Source organism: Lycorma delicatula, chromosome 10 (genome assembly GCF_047948215.1).
Source record: "Lycorma delicatula isolate Av1 chromosome 10, ASM4794821v1, whole genome shotgun sequence".
Taxonomy (NCBI): Eukaryota; Metazoa; Arthropoda; class Insecta; order Hemiptera; family Fulgoridae; genus Lycorma; species Lycorma delicatula.
The window spans coordinates 110,060,147-110,083,445 of NC_134464.1; the positions used below are offsets into that span (position 1 = coordinate 110,060,147).

The following is a 23,299-nucleotide window of genomic DNA, read 5'->3' on the forward strand; positions in this document are numbered from 1 at the left end:
CATTTTCCAACCGACAACAATAGACAACAGCAGTAACATACATAATCGGTAGTGTCATGAGTAATAGGTGCATTAAAGGTGACTCAAATAACTGCAGTTAAAGCTGGCTGGGTTTGGTTTTAAGTTGCACTCCAGTATTACATTAATTTGCACAAGCTACTTGTTCCTGGTAAAGTTAAGCGATATAGAATAATTATGAAAACAACAGAAACATAACATAATCACCGGAAGAATATGTAAAACTAATTAATTGTTTAAATAGATTTATTAAAAATAATTCATTTAATTACATACCTCTTATATAACATAGAATCTGGTCGTAAGGGAGAACTGTTGTCAACACCGTATGTCTGTTTCATTGATGGAAAAAGTGACTGAAATGTTACAATTCCTGATGTGTACACATCTTTGGCAGGAGATGACTGATGTGAGTCTGAACATTTGCTTTCAAAGTCTTCATCATCACTCTCCATACTTGAACTGCAAAAACAATTAACAAAAACATTTCGTAGAAATAATTACAGAGATAAAACTGTTCGTAATGCAACTATATTCCATTCAGCTGCAAATTCAAACATGAGCTGTGATGTGTTTTTTTCTAAATATCCTTAAAAAGTACCAGCTAAAGTAATACAACATTGTTATTTATACTGAGACACAAAATTCATGAAAAAGTTAAAAAAAGTGGTAGCATTATAATCAAGATAATTTTTTAGCAGGAATCGAGTGCTTTAAAATAGATCTCATAGGCACAGAAAGCTACTGAGATTACAGTGTAATTCGATTATGATGGCGGTACACAAAAAAAAAAAGGTGTAATGATGAAATATGTTTAACATGTTGGACGGGGTATTTTTTTTAATGCATGTAATTTTCTTGTATTAAAAGCTCCTACTGACTGGAATTCATGTTTCCACTGTGTGTTGCAGGACACCCATATCTTGTAAGCTTTTGCCTCTTCTAACACTGACAGTCATTGATAGAACTGTTTATATTACTTAGCGATGTTATGAGCTGTACAAATGTCTATCTTGTTTGTATTCTAGCCACACCAATTATATATATCTTGTATTGCACCAAAGTGAAGGTAAATTTTAGCTTTATTTTACAAACTACCTGCATTGCACATAAGGGAAATTAGAGGGGAAAATAGGGTGCCTTACCGTAAATGCTCATATAGGACATATGCAAACTGAGTAAAATAAATGATATACAATAGGATAGAAACAATGTGTTTCCAAAAAAAAATATTTTCAAGTTTTGATTTTATGTAAAATTATGCATGATATATATATATTATAAAATTATGAGCATCAATAAAAACCACAGAAAAAACATTAAATAATGAGACTTTTAAAGTACACAAAAAAAATTGTTTTTAAAGATAAAATACATCTCAGAATATAATAAAAAAATAGACTTCATATATAAAAGCTTACTGGATATGTGAGTGTATTATACGCTTACTACACCACCTGGTGTCACAAAGGAAAATAACTAAATATTGTTTAATAGTAACAAATTGCTGTTCTGCAGTCTTAAACAATAAAGAATTTAGCAATTTTTTTTTTTTTATAAATGCAAATATTATTTCACTTTTTAATACTACAAATACACAAAATAAGTCTGACAGTAACACTAATCCATATATAAAACAAAAGTTTAATATAGTTTGGTGAAACAAAATTTTGAATTTTTTTAACCCAATAATCTTCAAAACAAATAAAACTTAATACTTAATCCCAAATATAAGTCATAAAAAAGTAATTATAACACAGAAATACATCTATAAATGTACTTTATTTTACCTGACATAAACCAACGAATATTCTTCCCATCGCTTGGAAATCAAATGTTTCATTACAATTGAATACTAAAACAAATCTACCCATCTGCTGACCCAGTGCTTTAACAGATTCTGTTTTACCGGTACCAGCAGGGCCTAAAAAATAACAAAAAATGTATTAATAACAAACAACATAATATAACTTCAATAACAATATTTTAGAGACAAAAATGTAATAAAATACAATTGTAAATTTAAGAAAACCTCACACTGTATATAGAGATTTATATATAAAACATCTGCTTTTATAATGTCATTAAGCTCATTTTTTGTTTTATAACATCTATTTTTAAGTCTATTACTGAACACCTTTCCACACTAGTCTGCACAACGAATGAAATAAACAATAACCAACAATTTTACATATATTAACAGGATAAGGTAAGCAAATAACTGATTTCTTCTATCTTTTTTTTAATTTTTGGATATATATTTTCTTATGAGGAATATATATCCAATAAAACCTTTAGCTCAAAATCAATGAAGTTTTGTTACGAAACTTCATTTGAAAAATAGTAATAATAATAATAATGTACAGTAAAATTTCAATGTGACAACCAGTATAATTTAATCCTGGTTGAAAAATAAGTTTTCTAATGTCTATTTTTATCACACTTTAACATTTCTTTTGTAAATTGTAAAAATAGTACAGGTGGTAATGATAGATGCAGCTACTACAAATGATATTAAAAAAGTTGTACGTAACTTCATACAAACCAACCGGGTTAGTCTAGTTAAACTTGTCATCACAAAATCAGCTGATTTTCAAAGTTGAGAGTTCTAAGGTTCAAGTCCTTGTAAAGGAAGTTCCTTTGATATGGATCTGAATGCTAGATTGTGAATGCTTGTGTTCTTTGGTAGTTGGGTTTCAATTAACCACACATCTCAGAAGTGGTCGAACTGACTTTTTTCCAGAATACATGTTTACAGATACATTTACTACATCTGCAGCTTGGAAAGTCAGAAGCAGCAATTACAGTTGCATACACATGCGCATGCACACACACACACACACACACTATTATTCAGTCATACTATACATACATACTATTTTTCAGTCTATTAATTGAGCAAATTTTTTTTTGAAAATTGTACCTCTTTAATGAGAGTACGGTCAAAAAATAATGGCCACAATATATGCTTATAGAAACAGCAACCATACATCAATTTTCCCATCAGAAAGCGGATACCTAAACATCTGGTAAGGATTTTCAGTCATCTGATACCTGGTATTATGCAAATTAATATGCCCAATAAAAAAACCCATGCCTTGTCCGACATGAAGTACAACATCAAGTCTATCTGTTGATCAGCAATGTTTTTGAGAAGCCATTTTCGCAATAATTAAGATGTTTTGGTTTGTCCGTACCCTTACATTGTTGCAGTTATATATGATCCAAATTTAAATCAAGAAGTATCCTATAGGAATATGAGTATTTTATACCACTTTGCTGAAATAGCTTAAATGTAGATTTTTCAGGTTGGCAAATATTCTTCTTTGAATAAAAGGTTATAAGTCCTAATGGAAGACTGAATATTTTGTATCATATCTGAGCCAACCTTATGGTATGTCTCTAACTGAATTCAACAACTCAGCTGAGACAATGGCATTTACAAATTTATCCGCGAATATCTGATGCATTTCTTGAAAGTATCCAGAATCCACATAAGCTTCTACTATAGCAACCCTATCATCAATCAAATAAGGCATTTTACAAAAATGCAACTGCAAAGAATAAAACTAAACTGAAATGAAGCATGAAAAATTTACAACTGACAACTACAGACAAGAGAAATAATACACAACTAATAGTGGTGCTAGTAGTAGCAGTGTTAAAAGTGAGACTTAAGTAACTAAAGCAGAATTGAATACTAGATCATAGGTATCGATGTTCTTTGATGATTGGATTTCAATTAACCATACATCTCAGGAATGGTTGAACTGAGACTGTACAAGACTACACTTCATTTACAATCATACATATAATCTTCACTCATCCTCTCAAGTAATACCTTATGGTGGTTCCAGAGGCTAAACAAAAAAGAAGAGTTCAAACTGGCTCAGTTCACTTTTAAGTTGCTCACCCTACCTCAATACAAATCTCATTACCTCAAATACAAATCCAAATATTAGATTAGATAATTTGGAATATAAATTGAAATCTACTATAAATTGTAAAATTTTTCATACTAGCATTACAAACTTTTCATTTAGCTGGTTTAGCATAAATTTTTTTGCACTATACTGGAACTTTCATAATCAAACAAATAACCATAATTAAACATTTGAGAGAATGAATTAACATAGAAAGAATTTAATTTCTTTACATTTATAATGAAATAGGAACATGACACCATAGTGCATTTTATTAATCTGCATTTTAAAAGCATCTTTTAACATAGAATCTCTAATTCATTAAAAATACTAAGAAATAAGTTGCACGATCTGTACAGGCAATTTATTAAACATACAGCTGAACATACCACACTGAACATACAATGAGTAACTACAAATAAATACAATTAACATATCTAAAGGCTGTTAACTAGTTTTTAGTAAGATTCCAAACATAAAGTATTTAAAAAAATAAATAGAAAATTTACCTTCAGTTTCCAACTTATTCAACTGTTTTTCAATTCTTTCGACTGAAAAGGAAAAACAAATATATATAAATGTGTGATATGATACAAATAAAATAATTATTAATGTAAATTTTTTTTAACATTACTAATCAATAATTAAATAAATACATGTCCGGATACACCTGTGCAATGTTTATCCTTACACAATTCAAATCATAACTTATCAGACGGTAGCTGACTGCAATCACCTAATTCTTCAACTATAGTCATAGCAGTGTATATCAATGATCAGAACTAGGACCCCATCAAGTGTATACCTGCTAGACCAAACTCAGTACTAGTACTACAATAGATTTCAGAGAACAGAGTAAAAGGGAACTGTACCAGGAGAATAAGGCAATTTTACTGGTTTTCATTAAGGCACAAGTTACATAATTATTCACTGTCCAACTGGTAATACCAATCTAATCTTCATACCAAATAATTCCACACATAAAATATTTCTAAAAATCAAAAAAAAAATTACCCTCATAAGTAGGATTTTTGATTTCCAATTTAATCAATTGTTTTTCAATTCTTTCGACTAAAACGGAAAAGAATATTATATACCTTGTCATGCATTCAGTTCCTTATACACCTAGCAAAAATTACATGAGACAAGACTACACACTAATGGCATGCAGAATAATATAAGCTTATTTACTAATGTTATGTTTTTCTCTTCTTACTTTATTTTTTACAGAAACCCGGTTTCAATAACATCTAATGAAAACTGGAAGAAAAATTAAAAAGAGTACAAGAAGCAAAGTGTATTGTTATTTGGAATGGAAACTTATAATATAACAAGCACAATACAAAGAGGTTCAGAGCTGTAAAGATAGTTTTAAGGAGAAAGCTGCCGATTCTCAAGGTTGCTGTGATATAAATAAGATAAAAAACAAACATCAATGGAGGGAGATATTATGAGAAAACTGAAAGATGTTTGAAATGATACAGCCATCTACAAAGAATGAAGAAGGAAATTGGCCAGACAGTATTGAAATAACAACCACCTACAGGTGAGGAAGAACATACGGTAAATGGATAGGACAAATCATGGTGACACTGAGAGTGATATAGTAAGAGTATTGAAGAATAAAGTATACATGAATCAAAAGATTATGAGACAGCCATGAGTCCTGTAAATTACTCATCCCTTAAAAAAAAAACAAATGTTTATTCTTATGAATTTTCTTTCAACTAAAGTCTACTTCGGTAATAAAAAGTTTTCTTATAAATCAAGTTTTCTTATAAATTAGTAATGTTTAATCACAAACAATTACGTCATAATATTCTAGGAAATTAAAATAATATTAATACTCCTATGAATATCAAACACTACAAAAACAAAAGTTTCATCCGAACACATTCTGCAGTTAATTGTTCATAGTCTGACAAACTGGTTTAGAAAAATTAATAATTAAAATATATGATATAGCTTGTTCGGTTTGCATGACTTAAAATTTCTTCCTGTTATTTTTTTTAGTTGTACCAAAATGAAAAAATAAGCAATTAACAGATTTATTATTCACTAGTAATACAATACACATAAATAACACTCACTATAACAATCTACTGATAATGACTCCCTTAGTTTATTAAAAATAAGCAACTGATATGGTTTGTATAAAGAAAAGGGGTTAAGTCCTTGAAATCGTACAGCACTTTTTATTATTATCTCCCTTAAATTAAAACTTATTCCTCTTTTTTGTAGCTATCTTTCATTCCAATATAGCTTTACACTTAACACTCTATACTAAAAAGTCATTTTTTTCAAATTAATGCAATATTTCTCAACCTATGGGGCACGCAGGGTTTGTGATAACACTAAATGGATGCCACAAACATATTGGAAAGAAAATATTATTATAAAAATGTATAAATTTACTGAAAGGAAAGCAAAACAAAATACACTCTGACATAATACACTTATAAACATGATTGTATCAGTACTGCACAGTGTATTTAATAATTAGCTTATCAATACTTAATTAACAAGTTTAATAATTATTAGTAACTCCATTGGCCTTGTCTTGCAGAGCAAAGTTTTTCGAAGGAAGGTTTAATACTAGAAATAGACATGAGTTCTTTTTCTATGTTTAGCTAAAATCTATATTTTATCTTCAAAGCAGCCAACGTAGAAAATCTGGTTTCACAAAGGTAGGATATTGAAAATGGTAATAGTATATGAAATGCTCTTGTATTCAGTGCAGAAAACTCATCATCCTACATCTTTATTGTTATCTGTTGCCTTATCAAGCTGAAATGAAAACAATTTCTCACACAACTTTCCAAAAAAGTTTCCAAAAGATGCTCTACATCTTCAGCTATATCACCGATTACACGGGCAACAATATCATTTGATAGAGGTATGGTCTGCAATTGTTTGGAAAATTATCTCCAAACATAGTTTCTATAATCTCAATTGCAACTGGCAAAATAAGCTCTTCTTCAATGGTGTGAGGCTTTTTACATCTGGCTATTTTATATGAAACTTTGAAAGAGGAAAGTAAAGCTTTTTCATTCACAAAATTTTGTTTAAAAACGATGTTTGCTTTGCTTTTCATATGATTTTAATTTTAATTTGAAGAATTCTAGGGGTTTGTTAACGTACTCACTATGAAGTGTTTCTAAATGTCATTTAAGTTTATTAGGTTTCATGCTGTCTTCTGCCAACATTTTTGGGCAAATGACACATAGGGTCCTTCTTCGTCATTTACTTTAGTACTGATAAACCGAAAATTTAAGTATTCTTGAGAATATTTTCTTCATTTTATTTTCAAAACCACGCTCATCTCTGCACTTGTAAAGATGCTTCACTATCATCTAATACTCACTTACGCCCATATAAAAATATATCCATGATTCTGTATAATTCTACTGTCATGAATATTTAATACTGTGAATTGCAATTAAATTAACATGCAAATTACAACATACACATTCACAATAGATTCGATAGCGATTGAAGGATCGACTCCACTGAGACTGGCTGGAATTGAACAAGGTGCAGCATTTATACACATTTGCGCAGACAGTCGTGCAGATGTTCCAGAATGTTAGAGACAAATCAGAACTTCTCATGAAGCCGTGAGAATGTCCGATATGGTGGACTAAGACAGAGAGCCAAACCATTAACTTGTGCATGACAGTAGATTATTTACATAAAATTTTGTAAACAGGAGTAATACATTTTTTTTTTTACTGTTTTAACGTTAAAAACTGTTCTGTTGATTGTCTTAACGTTTAACACTAATAAAAATAAATATACAAGAGGAATACTCATGTTTGCAGACAGTCAGAGATTAATGAAAGCTGCAGAATAAATAATATTCAGCTCCTGTGGAAGTAAGGATAATACTATACTGATCCTATGAAAGATTTATGAAAGCCACATATTGCAAAACTGAATTTTTTTGACAGACAACTTAATCAGACAACTATTTCTGCAAAGACCTTACATACCTGAGGAAGAGTTCTGTCAATAGTGGGTGGTATTGTACAACTTAGAAGATGAATCACATTCCAACATCAAAATACTATAAAAATGGCTAATCATATCTCATAAGTTAAAAATAAAGGCTTGTTATTTAACAGCGAAAAAAGCCTCACTGGAATTCAAACCCAGAATCTTCTGAAAGGCAGAAACGATATCTTTGCTACGGAAGTCGGCAAACAAAATATTACCTTTAGTTAAATTAGTTATACATATATAGCTAAAGAAGTACACTTGCTTTTCAGTGTTTTTTATAAATAATATCACACTGTTGAAATTCAGTAATTAATAACCACAAGAATCAATATTACCTTAAATTTAATAATAACAAAAGCATAATAAAGTTTCAAATTACCTTTTTCTTTATCAGCATTTCCTTTCTCCAGCAATTTCAGTTCTTCAAGTTTTTTTCTGAGTTCTTCAGCTAAAGCAAAAAAAATTAAAACACATTTTACAATTTATAAATCTATCAGACTTTCTTACAATCAATTGATTAAAGCAATATTATGTTATTAAAACATAAAAACTTAAAATTTGAAACAATATAAACAACATTCATTCATCAAATAGTAGGGTGAAACAAATGTAGTGAAAATATTACCTCATTATAATAATGTTACTCTAATGAGTCACAGTTTAATTTTCATTCTCACAGCTTCTTTTGCTGTACGTTTATACATTTAAAATACAGAGGAAAATTTCTAATACAGAAATTGGTAATGAAAAGTACATGTCAACACAAACTTTACTCAGATCCCAACCAATTATGCTGTTTTACGCAGTTATAATTTCTAGTGAAAATATGAACATTTTACATAAAAAAATATTGGTGGTGAAAATACAAAAATTATATATTAAGCATAACGTTTTCCCTGTCCTTTACATAACTGAATTAGTAAATCATTCTTATATATGTAAAAGTATTCAGAATCTGTTCTTCTTCCAAAAGATAAAGCAAGTATATTCTTGCACTATGTACTTATAATGCTACTTACAATACATTCAGCTTTAACAATGGAATATTCTGACAAAATGTAAACAAATTAATAATAAATAACAAATTGCAGCTACATAATGCATTGAAACCAGACTGCACTTGAATGAGAGAACTCCATTCCACCTGTACCTTTTTTATTTGAATCACAATGATTCAAATGACGGCAAATTTATCAAATATGCCTGCGAGATACCACAATGCGCTTCCTTGACAAAAAAATACATGTTATCTGTAGCCTTATTTACAATTAAAAATTGTTTAATTGAACTGATACTCAACAGAATGATAAACAAGTTTAAATGAAAATATATTGGAATATTAAATTTTTATTGCATGGTTTTTTTTTTAAAGACTGTCTTAAGCTTTACTTTTCTAAAAGTCTCAGGAAAGACATTTTATATATATATTACTCAGAAAAAAATAATGAATCTAATAGTGCAATTAATTTTTTTCTATGATCTCATTTTATAACGGAATAACCCGACAAAATCACATGCCAAGTTATATGATACTTGGTGTAATAGTTTAACTGAGAAAAGAATGACACATCACATTCAAAGATAAAGCAAAATTCACAGAATGAAGTATTTAACATGTGACTGTTTCTTTACATTTTAATGAAAACTTTTTTCATTAAAATCTACAGTTTGAGACATTTGAAAAAAAAAAACAACTTCTTCACATCTTTGGAAGTGAATTATCCATACGTCCAAAATATTTTTTATGAACAAAACCTTTGACTGCCAAACCTGTATACTTATTTTTAGTTAATAACTGTGACATGCCAAATCCACGATAACGTTGACTACATTTATAACATTTGCTAATCCGAATTACACTAATTACATGGCAGTTTAGATAACTCCCTAGAAATGTTGTCAAATGTTATTTTATGAACACTATACATTACAGTTTGAATAATCTTATTTTTTACACTGACAAACCAAGTGACTTTTCAGCAGTTGATCACAAGCTGTTTAGTGTTTATTATTTAAACACCAAACATCAGTTCATAGATTGTATACAACTACTACTACAGTAAATAAATAAAATTGTAAGTAGCAACTTTAAATAAAATAGTAAGTGGCAAAATCAAATTTTTCCACCTAACTGTGATTACAATGAATTAAGTGAAATTTTAATTCTTGATTTCAATATCAACTAATTGCACAATTTTACACTGCCCAAAGAGCACATACTACCAATATTCAGAATAAAAATCTGTTATTCTACTATTTATGACAGTATCTGAAATTATAGGTAGCAACCAATAGATTGTGTCTAAAAAGAACAACAATCTCTGTTTTTATTGCTTGTTAAACAATTTTTCTGTTCAGGCATAAATTTTATTTTGATATACTTATTCAACAAGTATAAAACTGACATTTTTGTCTAGAGAAATTAACAAATAAAAGAATGATAAATGATTTTTTTTTTTCCTTTTTTTTAATAAGAATTTAAATTTGTTTGGTCTAGAGCCAGGCCACGCTTTGAAATGGCATCTTCAGTCCGAGAAGTTAGGCACCAAACAATACTGCGTTTACTTGTGTGGCCTATTGTCAGGCAAAGTTTTATTTTAACTCTTGTGTTACCTAACACAATATTTTATAATTTATTTCTGTGTAGAACCAAGTGATAACCTCTGTACCATCCTACATTCAATACCAACACCAGAAGACTGTAACGATAAAAAGATATTAGTTACAACCTGCCTAAAAATTTCCTCCACAAATTCTACTTGTTTTTTGTATTTTTTCCACACTTATATTTTTTTTTTATTTTCACTCTCAAGAGGCAAAACACTTGGAAGCGCACACAATCTTGCATAAAACACAAGTATAAAAGAAATTAAACTAACCTTCTTTTTCAGCTTCTAGTCGTTTGGCTTTTTCTGCAGCCAATTCTGATTTCTCAGAAACTGCATGTTCAACATGGAAGTTCATAACTTTTGTCAGATTTTGAATAACATCATCTGTAAAAAATAATAAATAATAATAATAATTCAATTTTTCAGGCCAAAAGCCAAATGAAACCATCACATTTACGTTTTAATTTAAATTCCTAGAATTTAAGTATGGCTTTAACTTACCCTTGGAGTAGATATCAAAAAATTTCTCACAAGTTGTAATTCAAAAAATGAAGCAATTCCAAGCCCATCTTTATATGAACTTTTTTTTATTTCCACTTTAAGGATATGTCCTGACATTCTTTTCAGTTATTTGTGAGATAACTCTTTCTCACTCGCACTCACACTGAGTAAAAGGTGAGAGATACTATATACCAGGTGATTCAAAAAGAATTTCCGAACTTTAAAAGCATACAAATATTTATTTACGTGCCTTACAGATTCAGCTTAGGTCTCATTTCATAGCAAAACACATCAAGTTTTGACTCACATAGTTCATTAGTACCAAATTATGCCACCAGTGTTGTTAGAAATGGAACAATTACTGGTGCAAAATGTGCTCACTGTGTTTTGGTTTCACAATTTGCAGTCAGCAAATGTAGTTCAATTTTCTTAGAGAGTTACTATTGTCGCCAATCCTTCATTTAGACAGGTTGATTGTTATTTAAACACACAGAAATCACCAAGGCACCCATACGTCCCTGCAGCTGTTGTGGAACAAGTCGAAGAAAGCTTTACACATAGTCTGAAGAAATCAACTTGACATGCATTACATAAGAGTGGCATTTCAGAAACAACTATTTGGCACGTATTACTTAACGATTACTCTTGAAGCCATATAAGCAAGGTTCAACAAATTACAGATTATGACAAAGTTGCTCAGCTGCAGTTTTATTGAAATGATGGACAGAATTCAGACAATGATACTTTTTAGACAATTTTTAGTGATGAGTCAACGTTTCACATCAGCAGCAAGGTGAACACCCATAAGCCTAATATGGGGTAGTAAAACTCTCATGAAACTTTGCAGCACAATCTTGATAGCCCTAAGGTCAATGTTTTTTGTGCCCTAAGCAAACAAAGACTATACGGCTCGTTCTTCCTCCAAGAGGCAACCGTAAATTGTGTAGTTAATCTAGTATAATCTCCATATATTATTTATAACTCCATATAAATACCAAACTCCTGTTACTCTTGCTTCAGAGAAAAAGAATGGCCCATTCCAACTTGCATCATAGTACTACACAATAACATTTAATTTTGAGTTCCTTTCGCATTGTAAAAGTTCACGAGGATTTTCAGACCCCGCAACATTTTGATTCCGAAGTCAACACGAAGAGCATAGTCTGTAGGTTTCAAAGCCTTTAACAGGTGTAAATGATATGGATGCATATGTAGGAATTTCCTTAAAATATTCCACATTGTCATCACTGGCATAGCTAATTCACATTGATCTTCGACAGATTTTTATGGACTAAGCAAGAAAAAAACCACCAGAAACCTTCAACATTTTCTTCACATACTCTTGGACAACCCGTACATAATCTTCCTTTTACAAAGACATCCAGTCGTTTCATACTGATTATGTCATTAATGAATGTTATTGTGACTTGGAATTAAAATTTTACAGTTAAACTTCCAGAATACATGTTGAACTTTAACTACAGATTCACACTTAGAAAACATCAAAAAACACAGAAAGCTATCCGTTTAGAAGTTGCCTTTGCTAGTGGCACTGACAAGTGGAAAGATAAGAAATAAATCTACGGCCATGCACACAACTAAAACTGTCCTTTTTTCTCCTTGAACCTAGCCTTAAATCAACAGTGTATACCGCATCAAAGGGATCTAACAAATTAAAACTCTGTTATTTTTTTTAACATCTGAGTGCATATGTAGGAAAAACACTAAACATGGAAAGAAAGGCCACCATGCTTTAAAATGGTATAAGGTATCAAAATATAACTTGTATTCTATAATTTCAGCAAGGATTTTTTTAAAAACAATAAAAATGTCAGTCCACACTCACTTATGGTCTCATGAATTATAAAAGCGAAGCATGTTAAAATATTCTGTAAAATCATAACTGAAATAACAAAGCTGCGCTATGCAATTCACATGCTTTTCCAAAACGACTCATCTATAAAGAGGAAAAATGTTACTGTAACTTACACGCACTACTTGAGGAAGCAGCAGCACTAGCACTTTCTTGGTAACTGGCAATTGTTTCCTCAACAATTTTTCTTATCTTCTCTTCATTACTTTCTATTAACAAACATATAAATCCACAAATAAAAATATAACACAAAAAAGAACAAAATATAAAATTTTTTTTAAAAATAATAAAACATTTAGAAAAAAATGTGCTAAAAAAGGTATAATCTAAACTTTTCTTAAAATTCTGAGATTTAGAAATCTCTACCAAATTAAAAGTTGGTAATTAAGATGTAATTATGGGTTAAAAATTAGTTGCAAGTTTTTAATTTTTCCAGTAACTTCACATGACTGATTTTGAAGTCGAGAGTTCTAAGGTTCAAATCCTAGTAAAGGAAGTTACTTTTATAGAGATTTGAATACTAGATCATGAATACCGGTGTTCTTTGGTGGTTGGGTTTCAATTAACCACACACCACAGGAACAGTCAATCACAGACTATACAAGACTTCATTTACATTCATACATATCATTCCAATTCAACCTCTGAGATAATACATTACTGTGGTTCCAGAGGCTAAACAGAAAAAGAAAGTAACTTCAAATGTGTAAATTTAAAGAAGAATTGAAGAAATATTATCATTTGGGTGTAGATTTTTTAAATACATGTTTATATAATAGAAATGAGAGAAAAAGCTCAATTTAATAAAAAAAAATTAAAATTTGCTGGTAAAATAATGAGAATGCTACAGCATGTACAGATTGGTTTATTTCTAGAATGAATTTTTTTATAACATTTTCCAGCTAAATTTCAAGGATTTTTACAAAAAAAATATTTTAAACAGAATGATATCTGGCTAACTATAAAAGGCCAGTACCAAGTGATGACTATGATAGAAAATCACCATCAAATCATTTTCATTGAAAATGTATTTTTTCATTTAATAATTATTCATACTTTAAAAACTTGGAATGGGATCACAAGAGAAAATTCTCCAAGTGAATACAAATTAATTGCAGAAATTAGGCCATTTGTTTAATAGTACAATCAATATACAATTAACCTCATTACAGGTTAAATTGGAAACTTACGTTTTATTTACAGTTGATTAAAAATAAGACTGAGTACTTAATTTTCATCATAATTGTTTTTAATTACAAATAAATAAAAAATTGCAGCATCATAGAATAAAGCTAGATGAGTCAGGAGCCAATTGCGCACAAATCCCTCCATGCCCTCATCATCTTCAAATCATTGTCCTCCTAGAGCTTCTTTAAGCAACCCAAACAGATGAAAATTGCAGGTCGATAGATCCAGGCTGTAGGGATGATGATCAAGTTGAGTCCAGTGCATTTCTTCTAGTTTTGAGACCGTTAGAGGTGCAGTGTGGGGCCTGGCATTGTCGTAGAGGAGGATGACCTCTCGAATCGGTTGGTCTCATCTTTAGCGCCAATATGCAGCCCTCACCTCATTTAACAGCTCACAGTAGTAAGCAGCACTGATTACACATCGCTCATGCACAAAATCAATGAGCAAAATTCCTCACCAGTCAAAAAAAAATGGTTGAAAGAAACTTCCCAGCTGACAGTAGAGTCTTGGCTTTTACTGGGGCTCCCTCCCCTTTCTTCCACTAATCCATACTAGCTTGTTTTTACTAGGGAGTGTAGTGGTGGACCCACGTTTCGTCGTAGGTGACAATCCAACTCAAAAATACATCACCTTCTTTCACAAACCTTGCTGTAAGCCTTTGACATATCTCCAAGTGTCTTAACTTCTGATCTCCGGTCAAAAGACGAGGGACCCATCTGGCACACACTTTACAGAACTGTAGATCATTTGTGATGGTCGCTTGACAGCTCCCAAAACTTATTCCGACCTGTTCTGCAGTTTCAGATACTCTTACTCATCGATCGTTTTCAAGAATGTCTTGAACTGCATGAATGTTTTCATCTGTAATACTGGTTCACGGACGGCAATCATTTTCCTGATTTTCCACTCATTCTCGTCCTTCCTTCAATTCTTTATGCCAGGCAAACACATGAGTCCTTGACAATGTTTGATACCCGAACTGTGCAATCAATCTCCGGAAAATTTCCATTACATCAACTCCTTCATAAGCAAGAAATTTTATAATTATGCATGGCGCAGTAGAGGGGTGCACCACCTTTGCTCCCACATCGTAAGTGTTACTGACAAATTGGTTGGAAGTGTGGAATGGCCGGTGGTCTGCCCACTCTTAATGATCCTAGAAGTGCAGGCCCAGTCCTACCAACCATAGATGCTCAGGAACAAAAATCGCGTTTATATTTGATTTACCCTCATATACATAAATAATGAATTTGCAATTATGAATCATAACAATAACAAAATACCAGAAAAAAAGTTTTAACATTTACTACTTTAATATTTTGTTCTTTATATGAGTACTTTTGTAGTGATCACTAGTTCATCAAATTCAAACAAAAAACTTTTATGTTAAAAATTAAAATAGAAAGAATTACATTTCACCTTCTAGGTCAATAAATACTTATATTTTTTTTTTACATATTTATAATTCTTACATTAAACATTAAAATAAAAAATTGTGTTTGTCTTCTAGATCTTTATTGACCTAGAAGACAAAACATTTCTTTTTAATTTTAATTTTTTAACATAAAAAGTTTTTATTTGAATTTGATGAAGTAGTGATCACTATAAAAGTGCTCTTATAAAAAAAAGAAATGTTAAAACAGTATTTTATCAGTTTTTTAAGTATTTTAACTTTTATTATTGATAAAATAATATATTTACAAAATTAGCAATTATTGAATAAATTTGTACATAACTGACACAGCAATCAATATTGTTATGTCAACAATTGGCACATATAATGAGAAGTGCAGACTAGTCAAAAGGTTCATGACACAAGCAAAAATTATTCTTTACTTGATTATTTATTAAATTTAGATTATCTGTTTTTTATACAAATTTTAAGTGATAATGTGCTAAGATATTAGCTAATAATTAATTAAATTGTAACAACGTGCAGTGACCTGCAACCAGCATTATTTAAGTTTAGTGATCTACAGAAACCAGTTCATTAATGTGTTTTACCTACCGATAATTTACTTTATTTCATATCCCTTAAAATTGAAAAAAAAACTGCTATGTCCTGAGGTAGTCCTTGCATTAGGAAAACAATCACATTTTAAGAAAGCATACAGTAAACAGTTTTACTCAGGACTCATTAATCATTTTTAATTATTTTTATGATTAACAAAGAAAAATGTTTTTCAAGTATAATACTGTTTTGGAATATTAAAATAGATTTTAATTTTTTAAATCTGGTTTACAATAATTTTATTTGGCAACAGAATTGATGAATTAAAATAATTTTTTTTTCAGTTTGGGAAAAAAAAATCATAATTTTTATAATTATCTACTTTTTCTTCAAATCACTATATATTTTGTACCACTCGAGTGAAATACATCTTTCAAAACTTAGTTCATGAAAACCAGAGAGCTATTCTGGAGTAACAAGAGACAAACTGTGAAAAAAATTAAATAAAAATAAACACACACAGACCTGCAGAACTTTTGTTAATTCTGCCAGAAAGCAGCTTCCGTAAAATATTCTCTTCAGCCATTTTAATCACAAATTCTCAAAAAGTAAGTATAACCTATAAAAAAATAAGATTGAAAACAAAACACATAATTAAAATACTTTTAGTTAACAAATTTTTAAAAATCTGAAAATAAATTCATAAGAAAAATTCCACAATAATCTAAGATTCCATGAATCTGGTGCAACTTTACTTATGAGGATCTAATAAGAGCTGCTACATTCTGTCTGTTACATGAATGCTTGCTTTTAAATCTCTTCAAAAGTGTATTCACAAACATTTCATTACAATAGGATTTTTAAAAACATTAGGCTGTACAAAATTCAATAGTTTGTATTTACTACTAATAAATAAAAAGATCATTCATATGTTTTTGAAAAACTTACCACACTCCATCATAATCTACATTCATTCCAAGACAGTAATCAGTAAGCCCCCATTATACTGAGATAACATTGATCAATAGACAGAAATTAAGTAAATTATAAACCAAGAATTGCAAATAGTGACCAAACACATATAAGAAAAATGAAAAAAATTAAAATGTAATACTACAATTATAAATATTTAGAACTTTTCAAAATGGAATTAAAAATACAATTTGCCAATCCAATCTGATTAATGTGACACATGATGTTGGCAGTACCACATGTTAAATTTTAACTGGGGTGGTTGGAGATAAATGTGCAACTTTGGCTGACACAGAGTACTTATCAAAGCAACATCAAATTTGTTGTGTAAAGCAATATCTAAATAATAATAAATGTGTAATTAAGGTACAACGACTGTTTAGGAACAAATCTGAAGTTTCATAATACATCATTATAATATTTTGCAACAGAATTTTGAACTGGATAAAAACTTGACAAACCAGCATTGATATCGCAAGAAAAGTAGATGATGTTATTTAGTCTGAACATCACAGAAAAATCAGAGTGAGTAAATGATGCTATTTATTTAAGTTCACACTTCTACACTGAATTTCAAATTCAAACGGCCTGAATTTCAAATTCCATAGAAATCAGTCTACAGAATTTTGTGTTTGAATTTGGGTATAGATCCCTCTAAATCGCAATGATTCATAAATTACAACCTCAAGATAAACAGGAATAAGTGAACTTTAGAAAGCCCATGTTAAAACTAACTTAGGCAAAATATTTTGAGTTCATTAATAATGTCAGATGATATTATTGTCATCTTTTCACTCTTCTGGGTATAATAACAAAACTTTCACTACTGGTCAAGGAAAATAGACAAAATACACATAAAATTCTTCTGAATGTTCACATCACATGTCTTGTATGATGTAGCTCAATTTGGGGTTACTAGCCCACACAATTCTGACAAAAATGAACAACCAGTTTCTTTGATTCCATGTTGGTAGTATCACATGACAAAAATCATTTAAACTATGACTGGAAATACTAATAATCAAATGTTATGAGTTAATCAAATGTTATAATCTAGTAAGAGAGTGCAACCGTAAAGCCAGAATATGATATTATAAGTGAGTTCCAGAGACTGCCTTCCAGATTCTGTGAAATGAATAATACAACTGCTCAACCACACTTGCACAATTTACTTCCTTCTACCTTCACCAGGAGAAATTTTTTTAAAAATTATATAAGTTAATTACATGAACAAAAAAAACCCATAGAAACATAAGTTTCTTTTTAAGAAGTCATTCCCTGTCAAATAGCCTAAAAAGTCAAAATGTAACTCACTAGATTTTGATAAAACACACATATTGATCAAATTTTTATAAAACTCACATTTTTATAATTGTGGTTATTAAACTCGTAAAAATATCCCTATTTTAGGGATATTCTGTATCCTAAATATAGGTTAGGGATATTTTTAAAAAAATAGTCAAGTCATCCTTTGACTATTTTTTTCTATGAATTTTTCAATTTTCAGATTTTTAGGCTGTTTGGTTACTCATGTGTTCAGGAAAAAAGCTGTTACATTACAAAATTTTATTTTTTGCTTAACAGATGCATACAATTCACACTAAAATCTTGAGTGGTTACAGTAGAAAAAATTTTTTAATTCAAAAAATTCATTTGAACTGTCATTTTCTGAGCTGTTAAATAACACCAGTATCATAAAACTAAAAATTTAATGAAATAAATTAGTCGTATAGCAAAAATATTTAAGATAGCTTTTGGTCCTTGGATTAATTATTTATGTAATGTTTCATTAAAATCTAAGATGGATTACATAACCAGAGTGATCTAAGAAGCAATAAACCACTGTAATGTTAAGTTTTCAGCTTGTACGATGTATGAGATACTGAAAAAAATTGTTATAATTTATAACTGAAATAGCGATTTTAATTACATTAGCATTTAAGCAATAAAACTGAGTAGCAGATGAAAATCACTAAAAAGATATAATTTTGAAAAAAATAATAATACGCATAGCAATATTGATATATGAAATTGTAGCACATAGATAAATAAATTTTTTTTTTTTTTAAATCTATACATTTTTTTCACATCAAGTCCAAATGAAAACCATCAGTTTTGACAGGCCCAACGTATATAATATAACAAATTTGAGAATTTATATTAAAAACAGAAAAGCCCAGTTCCAAGCTGTCATACCAACTTTTTTGTTTTTTTTTATTTTTACTAATGGTAATTTTTTTCCTGGCTCTTTTAAATGTATTACTGGAGTAGCTATAAAAAATGTGCCACTTGATACCTTTTAATGTAATACATCGCTAAAAACTGCTGGGATTTTAATACAAAGTAACCCAACCTATTTATATTTATTTAATTAAATACAGAAAAATTTTGAACTATAATAATTTTTGGGGCTGATATTACTTTAATGACATTAGATTTTTTTTCAATTCTATTTAAACTTAGTCATACCTGAAAGATTTAACATATTAATTTTAACTTAAAATAAGAACATCTTCCCTTCATACTGGGTTAGGCTGCCAATCGTGGATCTCCACTTAAGCCTGTCTACCATTACTCATCCTCAAAAATGTTCTTCATCACTGCTTTTTTTTAGGTTTTTACAATCTAACAATCTCTTTTCAAAGAAATTACATATAAATACTTTATAAACATAACATGCATATTTTACACAGTGCATATCCTGAACTGGGCAAATTCTATTGTAATTATTGTACTATGTAATTTATTACCAATAAAATTTGATACACATATTTTAACGCAGCATTTACAATCACGAACTTGACACATCCTAATTAATAGGACATTATGACACTATTAATAGGACATTAGGTCATACTATTAAATTTATTATCAACAAATTGTACAACACAATATATAAAATGAATGAACACAACAGATTCTAATGTTTATATGACCACATTACAAGTTACCTGACCCGCAAACCAAAATTAACAGCATACGTAAAAGGGATCAAAACTTACATTATGTTAAGTACCAAAACCAGAAAGGTTGTAGACAATCTGACAAGTAACAACAAGTTACTCCTAAAAGAAAAAAAGCAGCAGTGAAATAAAGCAGTAAAATAAAAAATGCATGATAAGTTATATTTTATGTAGTTTGTAATGAAATTGAGATGAATATATGAATATGTAATGCAGTTGATGATCCGAATAAATTGTGACAGCGCTCTTACATACATAGTAGAATAAGGTAAGGCATCCTACTCTATTTATTCGATACTTTGGTTGACCTAATAAAATAAAATAAAAAAACATATATATATAATACCAGTGCAGTGCAAACAGTACTTTTTACTTAACATATATATTGCAATCTGTTCAACTAGTTAATAATAAGCAGTCCCCTTCCCAGCCTAATCAGGTGAGGATGTAAATGAAGTGCAGTCTAGTATAGATTCTGGCTGACCATTCCTGAGATGTGTGGGTAATTAAACCTCAACCCACCACAGTACACCAGTATCCATTACATAGTATTCAAATCTGTATAAAAGCAATCAATATTTCGAGGTTTTGATCCTGAGAACTTTCAACTTTGAAAATCAACTCTGTTACGGAAGTGATTTGCAATGACAAGTTTACTACTAGACCAGCCTGATGGGGTTATAGAGTACACGTAAATAAACAACTAATATATTTGCATATATAATTACCATGTAAATAATTTAACTTCATATAAAAAAAATATATAATAAAATTTGTTACAATAAAATAGTTATTCTTAGGTTTTTATTATTATTTTGATATAGTTATCTTTTATAGTGTTTATCATGTTAAATTTTACATATGAGTACATGTCTTAAATAATCCAGTGAATGTTCCTGCTTGATAATTAGCTGTGAAGAAAATATTGATCACTAAAATACAAACATTAGATATACAGTTATTATGAGATAAGCAGTGATTAAAATAGATAGTGTAGTGGAATTCTGTTCATTAACTGTCAACAATTCAAAAAACATTTAGTATTAGAAATTTAATGATTTCAATATACCGGGTATTTATTCACGTAGTTCAAGCACATTTTTTATCTAAAAGTAGATGTGTATGATTTATGCAAGGAAATGATTTTAAATAAGTTTATTATGGAACTAAAATGTGATAATCAGCGAAAAAATAATCAATAAATCTGTGAAAAATAATATTTATTTAAATGAATATTTTTTTTAAATATTGTTTAAAAATTCAAGTGTATGAGTTACTTGAGTAAATACAATAATATTTAAAAAATTAGTATTTTTTAATTTCCTTAGAAAGCTAAGCATCTAATGCTTAGCAACCACTCTTCTCAGATTGCTTTACACGTGGTTCGTGGCATCTCAGCCGAATGTTATAAATGAAATTATTAGTATTTCCTTAAAGCCAGACTTTTCTTTTAAAGACCTTTTTATTATGTTTATTTTCTATTTAGACTGTCATCGAATTACAGTTGCATATAACATGAAAATTGTAGCACATGAAAAATGTCAAATCTGATAGATTCAAATCCACAGCCTTTCAGATAAAAGACATTACACCATTTGCTTCAGAGTGTTCATTTGCAAAGCAGCACTTTACTACAACAGACTCAATATTTTATATTGAGTCTGACATTATCGGACAATATTTTATTGTTGTCTGATAATTGTACCATATTTATCTTATTACACTGGTTAAATGCCATATACTCTCTAACACTGTATTTGGATAACTATTTGTTGGTTTACAAGATTATACGTTTCAATCATTATCCCCCTGACAAATTTATTATTTTATAGATCCACAACATTCATCAGTTATAGTTATATTTGTTGCTTGATAAATGCTAAATTATTGTGACCTAATCTGAGATCACAAAATAAAATAAAATTAAAAATTCGATCAACCACTGAATTAAAAAAAAATATTTAAATCTATCATTAAATCTACAATCAAAAATTATAAATTAAATTTTATTTTTAAATAAAATATTATGAGTCTGTTGTAGTAAAGTGCTGCTTTGCAAATGAACACTGATGCAAATGGTAATGTCTTTTATCTGAAAGGCTGTGGATTTGAATCTTTATCAGATTTGACATTTTTCATGTGCTACAAATTTCATGTTATATGCAACTGTAATTGGATGACAGTCTGAATAAAAAATGAACAGAATCAAAAAGGTCTTTTAAAATATAAAAAAAAGGTCTGGCTTTAAGGAAATTCTAATAATTTCATTTATAATATTCAGCTGAGATGCCATTAACCATGTGTAAAGCAATCTGAGAAGAGTGGTTGCTAAAGCTATGATGCTTAGCTTGCTAAGGAAATTAAAAAATATTAATTTATTTAAATACTATTGTATTTACTCAAGTAACTCATACACTTGATTTTTTTTTTAAATATTCAGTTAAAGATTATTTTTTCACTGATTATCACATTTTAGTTCCATTATAAACTTATTTAAAATCATTTCCTTGCATAAATCATACACAACTACTTTTAGATAAAAAATGTGATTGAACTATGAGTAAATACCTGGTATATTAAACTCATTAAATTTCTAATACAAAATGTTTTTTGAATTGTTGACAATTAATGAACAAAATTTCACTACACTATTCTATTTTAATCATTGCTTATCTCATAATAACTGTATATCTAATGTTTGTGTTCAGTGATCAATATTTTCTTCACAGCTAATTATCAAGCAGGAACATTCACTGGATTATTTAAAACATGTACTCATATGCAAAATTTAACATGATAAATACTATAAAAGATAAACTATATTAAAATAATAATAAAAACCTAAGAATAACTATTTTATTGTAACAATTTTTATTACTTTACTTAAACAAATTTGTTAAGCTTACTTAAACTATATATGAATATTTTTTGAAAAACATTCTTAAAATTTATTTCCACCTCTAAAATATGTTTCTATTTTTGTTTTTTGTGTGGATAAGCGTTCCAGGACTACACAAATATCATTTCATGTAACTTCTTTTTCTTCTAGAAGTTCATAATTCTTCCAGACTGTTTAGCTATGCATAGAATTTTTGACATCATTTTAATTCTGACTTAATTTTATTATTTTTTTTTTTTCTTCGCCACTTAAAGGGATATTAAAACTGAATTAGCTTTGGTACCTATATTTCAGACCCAAAATGAGAAAGAATTTTTTTGAAAAAAATTATACTTCATTTTTCAATACTTTTACACAATTCTCAATTAAATTAATTTTTTCTTGTTAGGGATCACTTCTTTAT

The 23,299-nt window shown here is 29.3% G+C and overlaps 1 pseudogene; it reads right to left on the bottom strand.

Moving 5' to 3' along the window:
• Positions 1 to 334: 334 nt before the first annotated feature.
• The window catches only part of LOC142330945 (T-complex protein 1 subunit beta-like), a 53,444-nt pseudogene continuing 30,479 nt past the window's right edge, over positions 335 to 23,299 (bottom strand).